General features: G+C 36.5%; 1 long non-coding RNA gene across 1 annotated transcript; it reads right to left on the bottom strand.

Moving 5' to 3' along the window:
* Positions 1-7,997: 7,997 nt before the first annotated feature.
* Positions 7,998-8,609, bottom strand: LOC113096429 (uncharacterized). Its single transcript, XR_003288505.1, has 3 exons — positions 8,537-8,609; positions 8,111-8,202; positions 7,998-8,040 (listed from the first exon to the last, which is right to left on the bottom strand). It is a non-coding gene; the product is annotated as an uncharacterized LOC113096429 (long non-coding RNA).
* Between the last annotated feature and the right edge of the window lie 630 nt (positions 8,610-9,239).

A 9,239-nucleotide genomic window follows, 5' to 3' on the forward strand; every position in this document is an offset into this window, starting at 1 on the left:
AAAACTGAAACTGTGTTGTTATTCCATATCATTCTTACTTGTATGACATTATTTTAGTGAAGGATGAGGTTTTGAAGTGAATGAGAACTGAAACTGTCAAGTTCTGAAATAACAAAAAAAAATCCTAACAGTGCCACAGAAGTGGTTCATATGACCATTTCTCCAGTCTAGATCTGTCATACTGCATGTTGCTCCACCTGCCATGTTTCATTTTGTTTTTTCATTCACATCTTATGAACATCTTAAGATCAACGAACATTTGCATTTAGTTTTTTATGCATGAAAGCTGCCTGTCAAAACTACCTGAAATCACACGAACACAGTCCTGCATCTGTTCTGACATGATGAGAAGATCTGTCTCTGATCATTTTTAAACTTTAGTTGTTCTTATAGCAATTTAATAAATCTTTGCCCCTCATTACCATTTGCCTCCACATCTATTGCTGTTCACGTCTTAGAATCTCACTGGTTTTTCTTATTCACTTAGTTTCTTTGAGTCGTTTGCCTAGAAAGCCTGTTCAAAAAACCATGAATATAAATGTAAATGTTCTCAAATTGCTGACTCAAGAACACAAACATATGAGAAAGCGCACTCTGATTGCATCGGTACTGGCGTCTTGAGCTTTGAAAGCAACAGCTCATCATTTTTTACTTTTTCATGTTTAAGCTTCACCATTATTAAATTTGCTGCAATTCATACTTGCTTTTTTCTACAAATGCCTGCTCAGTGTTTTTCTTGGCGCTGATGCACTTGTTTGTGAAATTCATTTGACTAGGCGTAGATTATTTTGCCTATGTAAATCATGTGGATGCCTTTTTTTTTGTTATTGTTGAAAGAAGCTGAAAATTACACTTGATATAGATCAATGAAATGTGATATTCTGATGGATCAAAAAGGAGCAGTGAGTGTTTGCAATCAGAACAAAAACTATTTTTGGATGATAAACTTTTAAGTTGATCCACTGAAGGATTGGTTTCAATGGCCCAGAGTTTTTTTTTTTTTTTTTTTTCTGTTTGTTTTTTCAAAGTGGGCATATCCGGTTTCGCCTGACAGCAGGCCTGTGGAGACCCACATTGGCTCACATTTGGTGTCAAAAGTGGGATGGCTACTCGTAAAACAGCACAGAGAGGCAAGAAGCCTAGGGCGTATAACAACTGAATGTTTATGAAACATTAGCCAATAAAACATGTTTTTTAAACAACGGAACCATACAACATGTGAATAAATAAAATGCATACTTTTCATAATATTTCATTATTCATAAAATGCATAACGTTTCTGGTGTTTGGATTTCTACTTCGAAATAATGAGCTCCAAGTTTAAGAATAGCCCTGGACTAGTCTCTCTTTCTCTCTCTCTCTCTCTCTCTCTCTCTCTCTCTCTCTCTCTCTATTTAACAGCATTAGCTCAATGAAATATTTCTTTCTTCCATTAGAATGAATGTTTTCCTGCCTTGCTAAATTTTGGGCTCGTGATCAATAAGTTGTATTCGCCTCAATCTCATTCAGTAAAGTCAAACCGCAGACAGTGAAGCTGCATCACTGAGCGTGAGTCCCGTGCGCTGTGAGGCGGGAACAGAGGATTCCGCTTGGTCTAAAAGCCTTCTTCAAACATCCACGATCACAAATAACAATGATTTTCATAAAATAATGATTAATTATTAATTGATGATTTGTTATTATAATTATGGTCTTGTGAAAATAATAATATGTGCTGCGAGAAAATAATGAATACAAAGAGTAGTGCTGCTGAGTGCAGGCATGTTACAGCCCAGTAACACACCATGTTCTTCAGAGCCAAAACACAGACCGAATTCAGTTCAGCTGGAGGGGGTTTGGTTTTTGGGGATAGTTATGTATGACTTGGTGGGGGACGAGATAAAGGTGTGAATTGCTCTTTCATATGGACAGTGTCTTATGAGGCTTTCACTTGCTTAACTGGTTTATATAGGACTGTTGTTTTGGTTATAGAAAAAAAAAAATGGTCTGCCCCTACATACTGTAAGATTTTTCTAGTTCTAGTCCTTCCTTAGTTATATTAACTAATCAGAGGTTTATATTAAATGTACATAATCAAATTTTCCATTTCTGAAGGAATACCTCTCCAGAAACACCACAGGGATGACAGCTTCCTTTACATCTTTTCAGCTAAAAAAAAAAATAATAATAATAATAATCAAAATAAGAAGGGTGGGGGGGGGGGTTAGAATAAAATGTAATTATAAACAGAATTTTAATATTGTTTTGTGAGCAAAATATTTAAAATATAAACTGATATGAATGAACTGCAAGAGGGGAAAAATGTGTCCTTTTATTTATTAACTTTTTTGGATTGCTGCTTTTTTTGGAATCCAGGATTCAGATTCGGATTCGGCAAAATACTGGGCTTTTTGATGGGGTTTGGTTTCGGCCGAACCTTAGGGTTTTTTTTCCACCGAACCGAAGCCTAGGCTTGCGTTACGCTGGTCGACGTCACGTGGCCGTTGATTGTGTGAAGGTGTTTATATGAGGAGGAACACGGCCCGACAGTTCGCTCTAAACTAAACTGTCAGGAATCTTGAGACGATTTTTATACCGTAGCAATACAGAGCCAGCCAGTCACATCGGGTGCTGACGTGGAGCTAAGCGTTTTTTTTCGGTGAGCCTTTGATTCCTCTAAGAGAGGATCCTCTTCAGTGGTGGAAGACAAACCAGCAGCGATTTCCAATTCTGGCAAAAATGGCAAAAATCTAACTCTGCAGTACTGAAGACTTTTCAGTACTTCTGGGGACATTAGTTCCCACACTCACAACCGGCTGTCACCTGTTAATGCAGAGTGTCTTGTTTTTTTCTAATTAAACTCTCATTTAATGTGAAAGATTAGAGGTTTTACTTTAATTTAATTATGATGCAGGAGATGTGTGTGATCTTCCGTAATATTTTTTGTAGTATTTGGCTACTGTTCTAATCATAGCCTATCCTACTGTTATAAACGAAAACTAAACTAGCCTACTATCCATGTTTATTGAGTTAATGTTCAATTACATTAATTTTAGTTAAGTCACCAAACATATTCTGATTTTTAAAAAGAAAAGAAAAACACTTTTCTTTGCATTGCTGCATTTTTTTATATTTAAATAAAATAAAATGAAAAATACATTGCTGTGGACATTGTTTACTTCATTAATGTGTTTTACTGTGTTAATGCAATAAGGATGCGACTAGGATTTGGTTTTCGGTTTCGGATTCGGATTCGGCCGAATCTTAAACAGTGGATTCGGTATTCGGTCGAACACCAAAAATCTGGATTCGGTGCATCCCTAATAAAAGGACATCAAAAACGACCATTACAATTGTACAACCATAGTTAGTTTGATGATTATTGTATTGCTGTATTGGTTATTAATATACCATAGTAAAACTACAGTTGTGGTAAAAACATGGTAAATGTCCCGTTCCTGGGTTTTAACTTCAAATTAAATTTGTTACTATTGTACGTGTCGTGGTTACCATGATTTTACTACAAATTTACATCTTTGAACCTGAAATTAATATATTGAAAGTCTATGGCACGTCACGTGACCGACAGAGTTTAATCACACTAGTTAGCAGGTGTGTTCATTTAGTTAAACGCAATGAAACTCAAAGACAGCCTCGGATGACTGATATAATACAGCGAGTAAACAGTGCGGGGCTAATCTGATTAATAAAGAAGACAGAATAAATTTTATAACAGGCATTCAAAGAGCGTATTTACATTTAGCCTACTCACCGAACCTGTGGCACATGTATACTGAGGGCAAGTATCGCGATGTGTGCTGAATGAGACTTCTTGAACGTGATTTCATAGTGATAAACTATGAATAAGCGATAAGTGAGAATGGGTTGTAAGAAAACGGTTAAACTGCTTACTTGCACGTGCCTTTGAGCGTTTTTAAACTCACCTTTTAATGGCGTTTTCCCTGCAGTTGAGCGTTGCTTTGGTCAAACTCACCAATGAATGCTGTTTTACCTGCAGTTGAGTGTTGTTAAACTCACCACTGATGAACGCGCTAAGCCTTTGCACAGAAAGCACTTTGATATCAGATTGCGAGAATTTTTAAACACACAACATTTTTGACACACACCGATATGTTTTTGACACACACATTTTACAGTCATAAATGCATTCAGGGATGATTTAAAACATATTTCCAAAAGAAAACCAATTAGAGCTTTATCAAAAAGTTGTAACGTCTCTAGAACAGACATAAGTCAAAATAAGTCAGGATTTCCTTTGAGCTGTCACAAAACCAGACGTAATTGCTCAGATACGAGCTGCTCTGTGCGGAGAGAGTGTGCGTACTTAAAACGTGTCTCCTCTCACTTAAACTGCTTCCTGTGCGCTCACAACTCTCTCTATGCTCATGTGTTATATTAATTTTTGTCGCACGTTTTTATTTCTAGCCTTTTACCGCGTGCAGTGTGAACACTCTGATCCGTTAACATTGGCTCAGAAAAAAAGGCGCATCACAGACAGTATGTGAACCTGGAGTTAGGCATATGCCCAGTCTGTTCTGTTCTGTTCCTCGAGCTAGGCACAATGCATTATAAATGGATCGGATAGCAAACAAGCATACTACGGGAGGTCAGGGCCGTGGAAAATCGTGCTATGAAGTGATTTAGAAATCGTGCACACTCAAATCGTGATTTTATGACAATTTCGATTAATCACACAGCACTAGAATGGACTGTAAATGAACAGAAAATAACTCAGACTGGCACCGCTCAGCAAAACGGGAAAACCAGATCCAGGCAAAGCTCGGCAGCGGGTAGACAGTCAGCGGAGCAAGCAGTCAGGAGGAAACACAACAGCCATTTATGCATGTTTGAATTTGTTGTTCTGTAGCATATGCAGCAATAATATCTAAGATAATTTGGTGTTTTATTCTTAAGCGAATAAACCACCAATCAGCGAGCTCAAATAGTGGAAGCATAGTAACAGTTTAATATTTCTTTTTTGTTATTTAATTATATATATGAAATGATGTTATGTTATGACTTAGACACTTTTACATATATTAACAATATTATTTATTTTAATAGTAATTGGTGGCCCACCTGCAATACCACAGGTTGACCACAGGTTGAAAACCACTGCTGTACGCTGCAGAATGGGACCAAATGTGATATCAACACGTCTCCCCCAGTAAACAAAACAAGCATTTATTTATCTGGGTTTTTTTTTTCAGTTTTTGTTGTTGTTGTTGTTGTTTGTTGTTGTTGTTGCTTGAAACATTGTTTTAAAGTGTCAATTATTGCATTATTGTTTCAGTCAACCCTATAAAACCCTTTGTTGCCCCAAACTACATAAAAGTCTAACCAGTGGCATAAAAGTAATCAAAGCAGCTACTGAATCCTTTGCTACTCATTAACACTTGCCCTTTAAATAATGTGGCATTCTGCCCTCTATGAGTTATGCTGTTCCCATTACATGCTGTTAGAAGTGATTTAATTGATTCAGCATTTCGACACCTCTGTAAGAACGCATCAAACTCAACAAAGTGGTTTAATAAAGAATGTATAAATATCGTGAATAAGCAAATTTTACTATACCAACATTTTTTTAATTGCCTGTTAAAATTTAAATGGGGAAATTACATGATACACTAATCCTTTAACAGAGCATTTATGTAAAAATGCACACCTTCTGGACAAACTTCGCAACATGATTTATCAACTGCCACAAATACTGCTTAAACAAAGTACTGATTCTTCTGCACTTTATTTACTGTACCAATGTTTTAAATTGGCATTTGAACTTAGCTTTATTGCATGGCATAAAAAATAAAAAAACTTTGTCTTGCCAAAGCACTGAGAGAGCCCATTGATCTAATGGCACTGATAAGTGCTCCAACTGCAACCTTCACTCGACAATCAGGCAGCGATTGACAACTCTCTTGGGGGATCCAGTGGGGCTGGCAGTCATATTTCAGGGTGACCATGTCACTCTTTATCACAACCCTGCTTATATGTAGCAATGTAGTTCCAGAGCCGTTTTTCTTTGCTGCGCCTCAAGCACACCTGTCATCTTTCATGTGTTACAGCTCTATAAATAAATTTTTTAGATCTAATCGTTGTATTATGGAAAGTTTGGGCTCTTTTTAATCGGGAGCATTTTCTGAAAGTTTTTCAAGATACATGCATGTTTGATGAAGTCACGAGCTTAAACACGACAGGACTGTGACCTCAGATTTTTTTGTGAAGCTGTATGACCTATTTCTTTGGGCCCTATTTTAACGATCACAACACAAAGTGTAAAGCACACTGCGCAGGTGCACTCAGGATGTGTCCAAATCCACTTTTGCTATTTTAAGGAAGGAAAAACGATTGGAGTCTTAATGGTCTTAATGGTTTGTCCCCATTCTCTCAATGAGTTATGGGTGGTTTTTGGGTGTAACGTGCAATAAACCAATCAAACTCTCATCTTTTGGTAAGCTCAAAGACAGAATGCGTCGCCAAAATAAAACTGAGCTGTTTTTTTTAATTTTTATTATTAGTCTATAAACAAATTCTTATGAAATCCTTTATTTATTTATTTTTATATTTGGCATGTTGTGCTGCTGTGCGTCTCTGTGTTTAATAAGCAGCATGTATGCGCATTGCAGACCAACCTATACTAACATGCTATTTAATTAACAAAGAAAAACATTGTGCCAGTCTTTAAACCAGGTTTGAGTTGGTCTATGGCGCAGTCTATTTGCAGCTACTTAAAATAGCATTGCGCTAGCAAAACACCTGAACACACCTCTTATTTAAACCAGCACGACCATGGGCGCTAAAATGGGTGCAAATACATTTCCTAATTACACAACGTGGCGCGGGACAGGAAAATGTGAACGGCGCCGGACTGAAACTAGCAAACACACTTTTGCTGAGCATTGTGTCACATTGCGCCGGGTGTGTTATAGGGCCCTTTACGTGTTATAGCTTTCTGAGAGATACCTTTAGATCTAAATTTTATGGTGAGTTTGGCCTCTTTTTAACCTGGCTAATTTTCTACAAATATTGACGTTTTCTATGATATATTCATGTTTAATGAAATGATGAGCGAAATTGCCACATGACAGCTACCTTTGATTTTTTTGGGCTAAACTACATACTGCCTGTCCAGTTTTATGTGTGTTTTAAATTCAATAGAGGGTCTACTTAGCCCTCATTAAGATTTTGATCGAACAATTAGATTCATTAAAAAGCTGAGATTCTAAGCTTTAAAATTATACCTATGTTGTGTTATTCCATTCAGGTCCTTTCTTAGTAATTTGATTTTGAATTTATTTGTGGTGGTGGTGTCCCACCTCGGGCTTAAAGGGTTAAAGCGCATGACACCTTCATTCTGCTCAGTTTTGCCATCTCTGATCATTTGGTCCTCAAGTCTTAAAGACATTTGTAATCTTTACACTCTCAAGATACTGAATTGAAATGAACGTTTAAAGTAAGCATTGTATTTGACAAAAAAGAAAAAATAAGAAGTCTGTGCATAGCTTCAGATGAAGTCCTGCAGTCACCCATGCCAGATCATGCATATACAGTACTATTCATATTCTATATTCTAGGCAACTTATTCTAAGACCATGCTGTAAACCAAGTAATATTTTATCATTAATAAACTGTTAAAACACAGCTTTGCAGAAATCAGTTTGTATCAGTTTTTATGTACACCTTTATTGTGATCAACATTGAGGACGGGAGAACATTCAAGCTTGTAAATAAAGAAACATCAAAGCTGAACTGAAGAGAGTTTAGGTTTCCCAATCATCATCATCATCATCATCATCATCATCACCATGATCATCATCGTCTCTTTCTAACAGCACATTTAGCTGCAAATAAAACAGTTCATTAAATTATAAAACATCACTTTCCAGTTAATTTATAATATATACATTTCCTTTACAGTTTTCCAGTGTTTGTATGAACACACTCACCTGCAGCTTCCTTCCGCATCACTTCCTGTTCTGGCGGTTGAGACCATTGCAGCGTCACGTCAGAAAACCCTCGTTCCACCAAAACAGACTGGAGCTGAAATGAGCAGATCTCTTAAAAGTGCTCTCAGTGAGCTCAGATATCTGTGTTTCCTGAGCTCTCTCACCTGTGACAGGAGCTGGACTCTCACCGCAGGATCAGACAGACTCCAACTGGACTTCAGTTTCATCTTCAGGAAAGTTCTCTTCAGTAAAGGACCTGAAAGGGCACATGAGAGTGAACATACAGAGAATGAAGGGAATTCGATGTAATTAGAGGTTGTGAAGTGATCCCCAAAAATCTTGAACAAAAGTACTCAATCTAAAACAATACCAACAAAAAAGACCTAGACCTAGATTAAATTAATTACAGGTTCACTTGCAATAAGACATAGTTTATTCTCAAAAAAAAAAAAAAATGTAGTGAATTACTGAAAGTTGAGAGCATGCAACTGTTGTAGTTTTTACATTTTCAACTTATAAATTGCATTTAAAAGATAAAAGAAGCCATTATTTAGATTCCTGAAACATCAAATCTTCTTGTTTGATCACACCTTCTCCATAGACCTCCACCTCACACAGAGTAAGAGTCCTTAAATCTCCAGGAATATTCACAGTAACATAACGTCCCTCCATCCCATCACACGAGTAGCTGTAGGTAGCTCCTGCTGGAATAGTAGAAACCACAGCACATCTGGAGAAAGATGAAAGAAAGCTTTTGATGCTCATTATTAGTATGACATTAATATTTTCTTCTCTTATCCCTGAGTTTAGCCTATTTGTATTATAAGTTCTTTGTTTTGCAGTGTGTTATGTCATTTATAATTTGATATTTTCCCCAAGTTATGTAAAATACACTTTTTTTTTCAGCTAAGCAAATGTGAAATTATTACGTTATATATAAGTTATTATTACACGTACAAGTTAACAGTACTATCGGGGATGCATGTATACAATTAAATAATTTATAGGCTAAAAGGGTAAATTCCTTAAGGCAACTGATTTTATTTTGTGGTCTTATACCAATATTAACATAGTATAAAGACCTACAAATAGTAAATATATGGCTATGTACTATTTGTGACTGCTCACCAAAAATAAAAAATAAAAATAAATAAATAAAACAAATAGCAAAAAAGGCTCTTTAAACTTTAAGCAGGGTTCAAAGTCCAAGGTGCAAGTAAAATCTTGTGCCCGTCAGTTGCTCAGTCACATTTTTGAGTTTTTACAAGGCATGTGACAATGCGATACATACAA

This window comes from Carassius auratus, unplaced genomic scaffold (assembly GCF_003368295.1).
Source record: "Carassius auratus strain Wakin unplaced genomic scaffold, ASM336829v1 scaf_tig00215914, whole genome shotgun sequence".
Lineage (NCBI taxonomy): Eukaryota > Metazoa > Chordata > Actinopteri > Cypriniformes > Cyprinidae > Carassius > Carassius auratus.